The sequence below is a fragment of the Talpa occidentalis genome, unplaced genomic scaffold, assembly GCF_014898055.3.
Source record: "Talpa occidentalis isolate TD23 unplaced genomic scaffold, MPIMG_talOcc4v2.1 talOcc4.8, whole genome shotgun sequence".
Taxonomy (NCBI): domain Eukaryota; kingdom Metazoa; phylum Chordata; class Mammalia; order Eulipotyphla; family Talpidae; genus Talpa; species Talpa occidentalis.
The window spans coordinates 12,127,270-12,141,535 of NW_023605194.1; the positions used below are offsets into that span (position 1 = coordinate 12,127,270).

The 14,266-nt window shown below is 45.9% G+C and overlaps 1 long non-coding RNA gene across 2 annotated transcripts in view; it reads left to right on the forward strand.

Moving 5' to 3' along the window:
• Positions 1-812: 812 nt before the first annotated feature.
• Positions 813-14,266, forward strand: part of LOC129144970 (uncharacterized) — a 29,758-nt gene continuing 16,304 nt past the window's right edge. For both annotated transcript variants that reach the window (XR_008549889.1, XR_008549890.1), the window contains exon 1: positions 813-965. This is a non-coding gene — a long non-coding RNA (uncharacterized LOC129144970). The remainder of the gene's footprint in view (positions 966-14,266) is intronic.

The window sequence follows — 14,266 nt, forward strand, 5'->3', positions numbered from 1 at the left end:
CAGGAGTGGAACCTCCGCTGTTCCTATTGATAATAAGGCTCCCTGCCCCCAGTGGGTCTCTATTCCTGCAGCCCGAAGTGTCACAAGCTGAAATGTCAGAGATTCTCGGGAGACAGCTCTGGGCCAGGGGCACCATCATGGATTTCATAAGATGAGAGAAAGCCCAATTCTCAGAGACTGACTCATTCAAGGTCACCAGCAAGTCAGTGGGCAGGCCCTGCCTGTGGTGCCCTCCCTGCTCCTGGCAGCCCAGCAGCACGACTGCTTGGTATTTTAAAAAGCTCAGAGGTTCCTCCCTCCAGAAATTCAATTCCTTTTCCTTTGAGCGTAGGCTGGGCCCTAAAGAATAGAGATTGGATGGCATACCTGGTGGTGCAAGGGGTTAAGCACCTCACTATGAAGCAATCCGCAGCCTCTGTAGTTCGATCCCCGCTGGCTGGGGAGAAACCCACACGGCGCAGCAGACCTCTCCTGTCTCACCCGCTGCTCTCCTCAGCAGTACATTTCAGTCAGTCTGCCTGTTCTGTTCCCCACTCTGTCTCTGGTGAATCCTCTCACACCCCCAATCCCCCATCATCTCTGGCCTGTACCCCAGGTCTTGTATATATAAATAAATACATCTTAAAAAAGAGAATAGAGATTAGAAAGGGAAATCAACATCATTTATAAGATAGGTGGAGGTCACGTGCCCCCATATGATACAATGAGAAAGGTACATCACATCTGTCCTATTCTTCCTAAGCTCTATGACCTCAGCTTAATTATGAGGACAAAATGGTCTCGCTCAGATTGGGGGACATTCTACAACATAACTTACCACTCTTGAAAAGTGGCAAGGTCTTGGAAGGCAACGAAGGACAGAGAAACTTCACAGACCTGAGGGGACCACGGAAACTTGGTGATAGAAGGTGGAACCCAGATGGGGCCCTGGAACAGAAGTAGAAAAGTTGGAGAAATGCAGACAGGTCTGTAGTTAATCGTATCTCCTGATATTTTAGCTTTCATCATGCACAGTGACTATGTAAGGTGTCATTTCCTATCTCTAATATTACATATAGGAGAGCAAGCTGGGTGAAGGGTATGTGGGGATTCTCTGTATCGCCTTTGTGACTCTTCTGTAAATTTAAACTTATTTCCAAATAAGATTTTGCTCATTGAAATGCCCACTCCCCCACATTGTTTACCTTTGGGAAGAGGGTGGATGGCATCTCTCTGGTTCTGGGCAGCTTTGTCTCCTTCTAGGGAAAAAGCTGCAAAATTCCCTAAATTTTGCAGAAGGCCACACTTGCCCCATTTCCTGCGGATATCCCAGTGTGACTGGACCCAGGAGTATCATGGAGAGTCAGCCAGACCTGATTCTGGGCCAGCAGAGTGAGTGAGGGAGGAAAATGAACATGATTCCATAGTTGCTTCTCACAATGATTTTTAAGACTTAGGGAATGGCATGATTCAAGAATATAAAGCTGGGGCCTCCCTGGTGGTGCAGCGGTTGAACGCTGGGTTGTGAAGCTGCCCGCAGCCTCTGCAGCACCCGTTCGATCCCCGGCCCCTGGGCAGACCGCTCCTGCCGCCCGCTGCTCTCCTCAGCAGTGTACTTCATCAGTCTGCCTGTTCTGCTCCCCGCTCTGGCTCTGGTGAATCCTTTCACCCTCCCGCACTTCTGACTGTACCCAGTGCTTGTATAAATAAATAAATAAATCTTTAAAAAAAAAAAAAAAAGAATATAAAGCTGATCAGTCATAGTCTACCAGTCAAAGATATCAATGTTTTATAAATATATACACATATATACAAACACTGGCACCCCAAAAGAAGAGGGGATTCCAGGAGTTGTGTGGGTCTATGGGATGGGGGCCAGCATTTCTTGTCCACTTTGATAGTGTGACAACATGGCCACCATCCATTTCTTCCCTCCACCTGCCAAGCAACCATCAGCAGGTGGGACCTCACCTATCATCCTTGGATCTGGGTTGTTTTTTGACTTGCTTTAACCAACTAATGTGGCAAAAGGAGAGCTGCGCTAATTCTAGCCCTTAAGAGTTCTGCCAGTTCTTCTGCTCTCTCTCTTGAAGACAACTTCCACAAAAACCCTGATACCCTGAAACCTGGAAACTTGAGTTTACCATGAAGAGAAGCCAAATGGAAGAAGGATGGAGTTCCAGCAATGTGAGCAAAATTTTGGACCCTCCCACCCAGGTCACTGAATGAATGATCTCAACTAATGCCTAAAAAAACAGAAAAACTACTCACTCCACAGACTCAAGGGAGAAGGTAAATCATCATCCTTTCAAAGCACTAAGCTTTGGGTTGACTTGTTACAATGCGGTGGATAACAGCAACACTCACTGCTGTGTTTTTCTTCCTTCACTCAGTTTTTCATATCTGTTCTCATAAATTTTAACTCTTCTTCAAGCTTAAGAAATAAAAATCAGGGCCTCCCGGTGGCACAGCAGTTGAGTGCTGGGCTGAGAAGCTGCCCGCAGCCTCTGCAGCGCCTGTTTGATCCCCGGCCACCGTGGAGGGTCCCACATGGCGTGCAGACCTCTCCTGCTGCGCCCGCTGCTCCCCTCAGCAGTGTATTTCGTCAGTCTGCCTGTTCTGCTCCCCACTCTGGCTCTGGTGAATTCTCTCACCCTCCTGCACTTCTGACTGTACCCCAGTGCTTGTATAAATAAATAAATAAATCTTAAAAAAAAAAAAAAATCAAAAGCAAAAGCAAAGTATACCTCATTTATAACTAGTAGTTAAATAGGTCAGACAGATACTAAATTTGGAGTTGGAAGTCAAAAGATATTAGTTATCTGCTCTTATTCTCCACTGGTTCCCAATCTTACTCTGAATAAAAAGCACTTCATCAATATGTCCTATAAGATCTGTATGATCTGTTCTCTACCATGCTACATGCACCTCCTTGTACACTGCTCAAGAGGTCTACAGCAGCCTTTTCGCCTGCTTGAGGCCCTGTTCTCTACCTCTTGCCTCCTTGACCTCAAAGTCTACAACTTTTGCCTTTGATGTTCCTTGAATAAGGGGACACACACAATGTACATATATGTATTTGCTGTTCCCTGTGCCTGGAATGTCTTGGAAATATTTTCAAGACTTGCTCTCTTACCTTCAAATCTTTACTCAAATATTACCTTGTCAACGAAGTCTTTCCTAATCTGATTTAAAACTTCCACATTTTCCTTCCCTGACCCTTTCTATCCCCTGCCTGGCTTTGTTTTTTCCATAGCACTTAATGTCACTTAACATATTGTATATTATTACTCATTTTGTTTATGGTCATCTCTCCTTATTGAAACCTCGTCTCCAAGAAAGCAAAGGTTTTTGCTTGTCTTAGGTACTGCTGTACATCCAAAACTTAAAACTGTGTGTAGCACGAAGTTGACGTTCATTAACTCTTTGTTGGAGGAATGAATGAATTTTCTAGAACCCAATGCCTCAAGTCTAGTTGGTTTCAGGATGGAGGACAGTGGCACCTATTGGCTGTTGGTGGTATTGCAGTTCAGCTCTATTAGACAATAGAAAATCATAAGAATACAGTCATGTGCTGTTTAAGGATGGAGAAATGCCTTGGCAGCCCATTAGTATTGGATGTTGGATACTTAGGGGCCATAGTGAACAAACAACATGACTTACTGTGAACAACACAAGGGGAAATGATGCTTTGGAGAAACTTGGTAAACAATGACATGTAATGAGGCTGCTGTCTATGTAAAACACTATGACTTTACCATGGCTACAATGCCACTAGACAATGAACATTTTGGAATCACTGTGTATGTATGGTTCTTTATTGACTGAAACATCCCTTGGCCCGTGTAAGTGTAGTTTTGGCAAATCTCAACCCTATAGACCAGATGTCAGCTAACTTTTTATCTAAAGGGCAGGCAGTCAGAGATGTAATGGCACAGGGATCAGACTGACAAAGGTGCTAAGGCTGTGAGCTTGTTCCTTGCACTACCAATTAGCTTTTGGCTGAAGTCTGATCCCCTGGTCCCAGGCCACTGTCTTGTGTAGATACGAAAGGTTTGTGGGAGCAGGGATCGCAGAAGAGAATCATTTCCACTCCAGTGCTTTTCTGACCACAGTGAACTACTTTAGTAATAAAAATATCAGACAGTGTTAATGTCTCCGGGCACGATGCCCTTTGTGACTTCTGGCGATGTGTTATGGGGAGCGGTGTAGAGACTGAAGATGACAAGATGTCATTTTGGACTGAAAAAAATGTATAAAACCTTTTGCACGAGAAACTCCAAACACATGCAAAAGTAGAGAACAAAGTAAAATGTGTCCCTGTTTACCCAGTCACTCACCCTGTCAACCAGCAGCCAAATTCTTTCATCCATTGCCCAACCCTAAATGACTTGGGAGTAAATTCCAGGTAGCATGTCATTTCACTAGGGAGAGGATGTTTAAATTACATAGAAATTCATTATTTAGAACCCCAAAATTATTTTAGAAAAATGAAAAAGTAAAGTTAAGCAAAAGAAAAGTAATAATAAAATTGAACCATGTTTTCACTGTCATGTTTCACTGTCAAGGGGCCTCCTTGATGGTGCAAGGGGTTAAGTCAGCACTATGAAGCTGTCTGCAGCCACTGCAGCACTAGTTTGATTCCCCAGCCAGGAAGGTGACCCACATGGCGCAGCAGACCTCTCCTGTCTCACCCTCTGCACCCCTCAGCAGTGTATTTCAGTGGATCCGCCTGTTCTGCTCCCCACTCTGTCTGGTGAATCCACTCACCCCCTCCCACACCTCTGGCCTGTACCTCAGCTCTCGTATGCATAAATAAATCTTTAAAATAAAAAAAGAGGGAGAATTGTTAAGTTTTTCCTTCTACATTTAAAAAAAAAATGTATCTTACTACATAGTCTTTGAAATTTGATTTTTCCTCTTGATATGTCTATAACACATCTTTCCACGTTAATAAATATACATCTGCATCATAGTTCCTTAATAGTTCTGTATGTATCCATTATGTGGATATGCTTTTTTTCCCAAAACTATTTCCTTATTGGTATGCATGTAATTTTTTTTTACTGCTATAATTCTACTATAATAAACATCCTTGACCAGATATCTTATTGCATGCGTGTTTATTTCCTTTGGATGAATGACTGGAAATAAAATTGCTAGGGTAAAGGACATTCACATATTTAAGGCTTTTACTTATTGCCAAGATGCTTTCTAGTAAGCCATATCAAGGCCACACCAAGTAAGCTAAGGAATGAATAAGGAATCCCTGACACCCTCATCTGTGCCATTTCTGAACATTAACATTTTTATAATCTTTGCCAATCTGATAGGTTGAAAATTGTATCTTGTCATTTTATGCAGTTTTGATCACTTGAGAGATTATTTTTATTTATTTATTTATTTTTTAATTAAAAAAATTTTTTTAAAGAGGCATGTATTTTTATTTATTTATGATTTATTTATTTGTTTGTTTGTTTTGTTTATACAAGCACTGGGTATAGTCAGAAGTGCGGGAGGGTGAGAGAATTCACCAGAGCCAGAGCGGGGAGCAGAGCAGGCAGAAGGACCGAAGTACACTGCTGAGGGGAGCAGCGGGCGGCAGGAGAGGTCTGCACGCCATGTGGGACCCTCCTCCAGTGGCCAGGGAGCAGCCGGGGATCGAACTGGCGCCGCAGAGGCCGCGAGCAGCTTCGCAACCCAGCCCTCAACCGCTGCGCCACCGGGGAGGCCCGGGAGGTTATTTTTAAAAATGTTCATTGGCCAACTTTTTGGGTTTATTTTTTTTAACTCTATCATGGGGAATTTCAAAGGTACAAAATGAGTGACAATCCCTATGTAGCTGCCATACAATTTCTTCTTTTTTTTACAGATTTATTTTATTTATTTATGTATACAAAAAGTGGGATATAGGCCAGAGATGTGGGGGGAGTGAGGATTCACCAGAGACAGAGTGGGGAGCAGCACAGGCGGAGCTACTGAAATACCCTGCTGAGGGGAGCAGCGGGCAAGACAGGGCAGGTCTGCTGTGCCTTGTGGGTCACCTCCCTGGCTGAGGATCGAACTCAGGCCATAGCAGTGATAACTTGATAGCGCTGACACTTAACCCCTAGACCACTAGGGAGGCCCTAAAACTAGAGCTCTGTAGTTAAAAATTGATGCCAGTTCTGGATCACAAAATCCATATAGGTTTCTGATTTTGATGCATATAAAAGTAGATGTTGTTCGATATTTAACTTGCAGTGACTATCTTCATTTAGTGCTCGCTAGATGATTCTTGACAAGTGCTCAGCCTCTTTGTGACTCAGTGTCCTCATCTATAAAACGTGACCCAGTCACACAGAGCCAGAGTGTGGCTGGGAATGTCATGTGAAGAGCACATGCAAAGAGCTTAACATGGGCTTGGGCATTGTAACAATGCTTGTCTATTTGACACATAAGTGGTGGTTTTTAATTATCCACAAACACTTGTTGAGAACCAGGAAGATTTAGCTACTGTGCAAGTTGCAGTGGGGAATATAAAGATGAATCAGAAAGCCTGACTCTAGTAGAAAGCCCTCCTCACAACTAGTAGAGGAGGGATGGGTGAAAAGGAGCATCTCTCCCTTGTCTTTTTCTTCAACTCTGAAGGCTTTTATCCTGCAGGCACCTTAGGCATTGTACCTCTTATTTGACAAAAGCTCCCTCCAACATACATAAAAACAGGATCCCAACATGGCCAGGATATCCGTCTACTGCAAGCATCCTTAAGGCTTGAGGACAACAGAGTAACAGACAGAAACATTGACAATATGAGCTCTGCGGAGTGCAGACAGACAGAGCCCTGCCAATCGCCTGAGGGCTCTTGGGGCCAGGCAACTTCCATGTCACCTCTATGAGACCATGCTGGCCAGTATAGCACTCCTTTTATTTGGGGCGGCTCTTGGCTTTTGATTACAGCGAAGAGGTGGTGAGACATGTCAACCTTCCACAAGGTTAGACTCACTGTCTCCTCACTGAAAACAAAAAAATACCCAACATCATCATCAGAGCCAGAGGCCTACCCGCCTTTACAAAGTTCATTCCTATTTTCCTCTACTACGTTAATATTGGTTTACACACTGTGTGTGATTTAGGGGAATAGGTTCAAACCCCTCGGATGTATGTTACCACACCACTCTCACCAGCAAAGCACCCGGAGTTATTCCTGTTTTACTAGTTTCAGCTTCAAGATTCTCACTATTCGAAATGAGGTTGCCTTTTGTTTGCCTTGCATTCATTAATACATTTAATTTTGTACTTGGGGATGTGGTGACTGCACCAGAGGACACTTTTCTGGTCTCCATAAGATGAGCCTTCCAGGGCCCATTGAACTATGGTAGAGGGTTACTGGTATTTTGGTGAGGGTGTGGAGGTGCGGTAGCATACCCTTGAGGAGGTATTTGCACTGCTGTAAACCATTGTTACCTGGATTTTATTAAAAAAAAAAAAAAAATCCCAGCAAAAAAAAAAAAAAAAAAAAAAAGATGAGCCTTCCATGTCAAAGAGGAAACCCAGGCCAGCATTCCCCACCATCTCACCATCACACCCCCCCAACCTTCACACTGTCTGAGGAGCCTCATCAGTGTATGGCTTGGCTGGCCTGGAAGGCAAGTTCTGGCAGGAGCTGACTCATCCTGTTCCCATTTGGGGCTCTCCTCTAGGGAAGGCTTGGTTATTTTGGTCATAGGTCCCCAATAACTACCCCACTTACATGACTTGCTAAGGGCTGTCATTAGAGCAACCACATTTCTAAACCCATTATCAAAACTGCAGAGCTGACGTCTGGGAAAAGGGATCAGACCCTGTGAAATAGTCTTATCTGGGAAAATGGGGATATGTTGGGGCAAAGGCAGGGATAAGACGTTGACCTTTGGGAAATCAGAAGGAAGAACCCATTCTAGAAAATACAAAAACAATCGAACAGAAACATCTAATCTAAAACAGGTTCCCAAGGGCCTCCCCAGTGGCGCAGCAGTTGAGCGCTGGGTTGCGAAGCTGCCCGCAGCCTCTGCAGTGCCGGTTCAATCCCCGACTGTTCCCTGGCCACCAGAGGAGGGTCCCACATGGCGCGCAGACCTCTCCTGCCACCCGCTGCTCCCCTCAGCAGTGTACTTCGGACCTTCTGCCTTTTCTGCTCCCCGCTCTGGCTCTGGTGAATTCTCTCACCCTCCCATGCTTCTGACTGTACCCAGTGCTTGTATAAATAAATAAATTAATTAAAAAAAAAAGAAACTTGATTTAAAACAAAACAAAAAAAAAAACCAAAAAATAAAACAGGTTCCCAAGTGCTGACATAAAGATAAATGAGCCAGTCAGGGTGGACAATGGGTTTCTGGGGCAGCTCTGAGACTCCTGAGGAGGTATCAGTGTGTGCACTGAATTTTTAGTAAATTAACCAGACTTTGCTCTCTAACAATAATGACAGTTATCATTTAAGGAGGATTTAGAATGTACTAGGTAATGTGGTAAGTATTTTATCTGTCCAATATCGTATATCCTAAGGCATCAAAATATTTCATTTATCATGAGTCTGCCCATCTGTTCATCCACCTAAGCACCCACCCATCCATGCCCTATCTATTCACCTATCCTTTCATCTATCCACCCACCCATCCATTATCCGTCCCTCCATCCATCCATTCATCCATCCACCCACCTACCCACCCGCTCACCCTCCCATTCAGCAAACATTTAGTGAGCAAGTATTAGTTTCCCAAACTCCCTGCTCTTCCAGTGGGCTGGTGGAGGGCTGCACGTAAACTAACAGCTCCAGCAGAGTTTGATAACATAACATGAGTTGATTTTTCCGGGAATTTGCCAAAGGGCCCTCTGTTTCAGCCCCACCTCCCACCTTGTGAACCAGAAATTAAAACGCGTTCATTAATCCCATCTTAAAGTCCCAAACAGCTCTCTGCTTCAAGTGGTAATAAATATTTCATGCCCAATTGTGCTGCGTTCCTCGCTGTGTTTATTAAATGGAGTTTCTCATAATTCTAGTTATTCATTTTAATAGGTCAGGCCTTGGCTGTGATTTAAACAGACCGCTGAGGAAACAGCCGTGGTTAAACATTGTAACAATATGGATTATTAATTTAATTGGCCGGCTATTACTTGTTTGGACTCAGAGCTAACACATTTAGTTCAGTCTCTGGTGGCCCATAACCGCAAAGGTCATGACTTTAACATTCAGAAGAATGGAAAAGAGGAATGAGGTTGAGATTAGGAGGAAAACTTACAAAACAGCATGGGGAAGACGGTGGGGGATGCAGTGGGCTGGCTGGAGGCAGGGCAGGGCAAAGGGGATTCATTTGTCAGCTTCTCATTAGAGCTTCTTCAGCAACCACTGCCTGGGTTGGCAATGCCGGGAGCCAGCATCTTGCTCTGATTTCTGAAAGCACCAAACTGTTAGCTCTGCTGATGGAGCAGCACAAACCAAATGAGCCTCCCTCTTCTCCCCTGGATGCTTGAGCCTCAGAGCAGGGCTGCGTGGCATGAAAACAACAATTGAGAAGGCAGGGGCTTACAGTTCTCCTCAGCCTCTTCAACCTCATCACCTCCTTCACCTCCTGGATCTCTTCTTGCTTTGCAAATGTCAGAGCTACGAGTTACTGACCTCTTCTTTTGCAAAAGGTCCAGTGAACTTCTTAGGTGCCACTCAGTGTCTGTGGGGCCTCCAGGACCTTGAGATTCAGATGAGATCGACTTGGATCTGCTCTCCGTCACTGGGTGCTGGTCCAAAACTCTCCTTGAAGGGAGCGGATTTCCAGGTGCTCCTACTTCTCTGGCCCACGTTCCCACTCCAGCTGAATTGTTTCCATTGACAAATGGATTTACATCCCCCCCAGCTTGACCCAAACATGAAATCCAGCCCCTTCCTTGATGTCTGTTACAAATCACACTCAGCTGAAACACACAGGAGCTTTGGGAGATTTGGCTGGGAATGTGAGTCACTGCCATGCAAAGTTAGGTCAAGGATGTTCTTGCTCATTAAGGTCCCCAGTGCTCCATGACCTGAGATTGTCCCATGGGCTGCCCTGCGTTTGGGGCTTTCCAATTCTGTGCTGTCTAGCTGAACTTTATCTCTGCCCCTCCTCTTCTTCTAGAACGGTGTTTCTTAATCCAGTGTCCATGGACTTTCTAAGTGTTCTGTGGCATGTGTGAGCTTAGGTGGGAGGAAATGACACATTTTTGGAACTTCCAACTCAAGTCTAGTGTTTCCTTCCCTTGGGTGGGTAGGAGACTATTGAAGTATCAGCAGTACTGTGAAGCGGCGTAGGGGCCGGAATGGACCACTGAGCAGGTTTCCTGATCCCATGCAGACCGGGTAAAGGAAGAGTCAGAGTCCTCAGTGGCTTTTTTGCAGGTCTTTTATTGGGGTTCACCAGGCATATGGCAGGCAGGGGTGCTGGCTGGGGGGCTGGGAGGCTGGCAGGCCTCCCAGCCCCCAGCAAGTCTTCACTCTATCTGGACTCTCTGGCGTTCGTTTTGCTGCTTCTCAGCTTCTGCTTCGGCTTCTTCTGCTGCTGCTGCTGCTGCTGGCGTCCCCGTGACGCCGCCCTTAAAAGCACAGTCTTAGCCCGGGTGAATCCTATCTACATCTGCCCACACCCTACTCCAGGTGTCCGCCATCAGGCATGCATTCAGGACTCCAAGGATCCATCATCTATCCTGATGGCGGAAGGGCAGAAAAGCCTGATATTTTTCCTTTCCCTACAAGAGGTCACTACTAGAAATCCAAATATTTTGAGCTTGCTGTAGTGAGAGGATGGCACGGTGCAGGAGCTCTGTAATTGGAGCAGATGGGGTAAAGGAGAGTCCTGGAGCCCTTGGTGGCTTTTTCAGGCTTTTGTTGCCATTTTACCAGGTACACGGCTGGTAGATGTGGCAGGGGGCTGGCAGGCCTCCCAGCCCCCGGTGAATCTTCACTCTTCCTGGGCTCGCCGGTGTTCTCTGTGGTCTCTGCTTCTCTGCTGGTTCTCTGCTGGTCTCTTGCTTATTCTCCTTCTGGTCTTTCACTCTGCTGGCATCCCCATGATGCCACCCTTATAAGCCCAGTCTCAGCCCAGGTGTACCCACCCACCTACTTGTACACACCCTACTCCAGGTGCCCACCATGAGGCATGCATTCAGGACTGCAGGGATCCATCCCAATCCCAATGGTGGGAGGGCAGAAAAGCCTGACATTATTTACCCTGCACTTGCCTTACAGTCATTGAAGATCCTGCAGTATCCCTTTGACATTACATGGTTATTTGAGTCCGCCTAGATTTTAGAATATCAGTGTCCTCGATTCTAAGAAATAACTTGCGACATCTTGAGTAACTCTGGACACCAAGGTTCAACCACAAAATGGTGAGGTAGTGCAGTCCCAGACCTGATGTTTGACTCCATAAACATTGGGGGATTCAGGTGTTCCTCTAAAGCAAACTTTTAAAATATACTTGCAACAAATTATCTTTATGAATTAGGATTTTCAATCCTTAGAGCTATAAAAATTCAAAGCAGGGCCTCCCCTGGTGGTGCAGCAGTTGAGCTCTGGGCTGCGAATCTGCCCACAGCCTCTGCAGCGCTGGTTCGATCCCCAGCCTCCGGTGAGTGTCCCACATGGCGCGCAGACCTCTTCTGCCACGCCCACTGCTCCCTTCAGCAGTGTATTTCGTCAGTCTGCCTGTTCTGTTCCCCGCTCTGGCTCTGGTGAATTCTCTCACCCTTCCGCACTTCTGACTATTCCCAGTGCTTGCATAAATAAATAAATAAATCTTTAAAAAAAAAGTCAAAGCAAAATCGCTGAGCATACAACATGACACGAGTGGCCCTTCCAAAGACAGGAATGTCACTCTGGCTGGTTTCGAGCCAAGAAATAACAGCCTTCTTATAGAGTTGTCTTTAAAGAGTAAAATAGAAATTTTCCATATTTCAAAATGCATTATCTTATTACTTAAATATATTTATAGTCAGCCACTTATCACAAGTTTAAAAATATGTGAATAACTGTATTTTAATATAATTGTTTCTCTTTATCCTATATATTTTGAACTTTATGAATTATGAACATTATGAGCTTTATGAACTAACATATTAATCTAACAAGGAGTGGCCAGCAGAGCCACTTTTGTATAGGAATTCCAAAATCTTCTCACAGTGTCATATGGTACCACTTAGCTTCACTCAGTGCCTGCTGATGTCACCAAACTCTGCACCTTCTGCTGAGAGCCAGTCTGGTTACCCTGGCCGAGTCATCCCCATTCCACCCAACGTATGCCCATCAGCTCCCTGAATCTTCTACGCCATCTGTCCCATGTGCTGCTGAAGAGGGCAGAGAAAGGGAGAGTGAGGCTGTTTGAAAGCATCAGGCGAGTCCTCTCATAGCAGTAAGAAATATTCATGTTTGCCAGCAAGATACAGAAGGACAGACCTCAGATTTGGAAACCGTGGTTTGTGGACAAGTAGAATTGTCTCAGTTTCCTCGTTGCCCTTGTCTCGGGTGTTGACGACTCTTCTAGTTCTTAGATTCCAAGAGGGAGTAAACCTCTGAATTGCATTAAACCCAGAGAAGGCCCAGGGAGTGTAAGCAGAGGAGGAGCCTTATGAAGCACTGCATCAGGTGTCCGGCTGCATAGAGGCGTCAACACGTTGTTTGCTGAATTAGTAAACAAAGGAATGAATGAAGGATTTAAAAAAAAAAAAAAAGATTTATTTATTTACACATACAAGAGCTGGGGTGCAGGCCAGAGATGGGGGGGAGGAGGTGAGAGGATTCACCAGAGACAGAGTGGGGAGCAGAACAGGCAGATCTACTGAAATACACTCCTGAGGGGAGCAGAGGGCGAGTCAGGAGAGGTCTGCTGCGCCATGTGGGGAGCTCCCTGGCCGGGGATCGAACACATGCTGCAGTGGCTGTGGATAGCTTCACAGTGCTGCGTCTTTATCCCTGCGCCACCAGGGAGGCCCCTGAAATGGTTTTAGATGTCCCTGCAAGTGATGTGAGGGCCTGTTCTCTTCTTCCTAACACCGCCATTTCTCCTGCCCCTGTAAGTCTCGATGAGACAGTGTGTCTCAGGGAAAGCCAATCTTGACCGCTTTTTGAGATTGAGAGGGAGTATGTTGGGCCCAAAGAATCTTTCCAGAGCCCAGTGCAGGAAAAGCATTCCCAGACTCATAACACTGGTTCTCCATATTGTCACAGCAGTAGGGTGGGATGAGCGTGAGGTCGAGCAGAGCTGTTGAGTCTTGCTATGTGCCAGGGAGATTGGGGCACAGGGAGGTGCCAGGCAATCCCAGTCCAAACTCTGCCAACTGAAGGGCTTTGAATCTTTGTGCTGCCATCTTGCCACCTGATGTCTCTAGAAGCAAGACACCCATTTCCCATGGCCTGGAATATTGGCATGGCCGTATCAATCCTCCAATCGTGGGCTCCAGAAAGACTAAGTTTGGACATCTCCAGGTGTTTATTTGGTTTTTCCTATTTCTTGGTTTTTAATTGGTTTCAGATGTGAGTGCCCAATAGAGGCCCTGAATAAATAAAACAGATCATAAAATATGGCCAAGCAAAATGGGCGTGAGTAATCCCAGAGTGCATGGAAATGCACTTCCAGAAAGGCTCATAAATAATGAGGTGGAAACAGTAGTCTATTTTCTCTTTAATGGAAAGCCAATTAGGAACCCTCTCTGGACTGGAGGGAAAGAGCCAGGTTCCTTTGTTCTGTAATGAGGACGTGGGGGTGGGGTGGGCAAAGGGAAGCACTCAACTTGCCAGAAGAGGGCAGAGGAAATACGGGGAGTGACAGAGCAGGAAGTTCAAGGCTTGGACTTCCCATTGCGTCTCCAACTTCTCCAGCTCCTTCCCAGTTGACAGTTGAGGCGGGAGGATCCGTAAGCCCAAGCTGACTTACAGAACCAGCAGGCCTACTGGAGGCCCACAATGCCAAGACTTCCCGTGAGCGTGCGCAATCATGTGGCTTCTGACCCTTTATTGGTTCCCTCTGTCCCTCAAGGGGAAGGGAGGAAGCACCCCAGCTGGTATCACCGGTGGGTGTGCCAGCTTGGAGCATCAGGAGGGAAAAGGGCAGCGCTGTGTCAGCTGTCTCAGTCATTCTAGCCATGGCCTCCTCACACACTTCCTTTCATGCTGGTGTCTCCTTACATGGTCCTTCTTCTCCCAGCTGGTAATGCCTGCCACAGTGCTTCTGTGTAGAGTATTGTAGATGGCCTCCTGGCACAGAGGCAGGGCGCCCTCCACCTACAAAGGGCCGAGAGAGGAAACGAA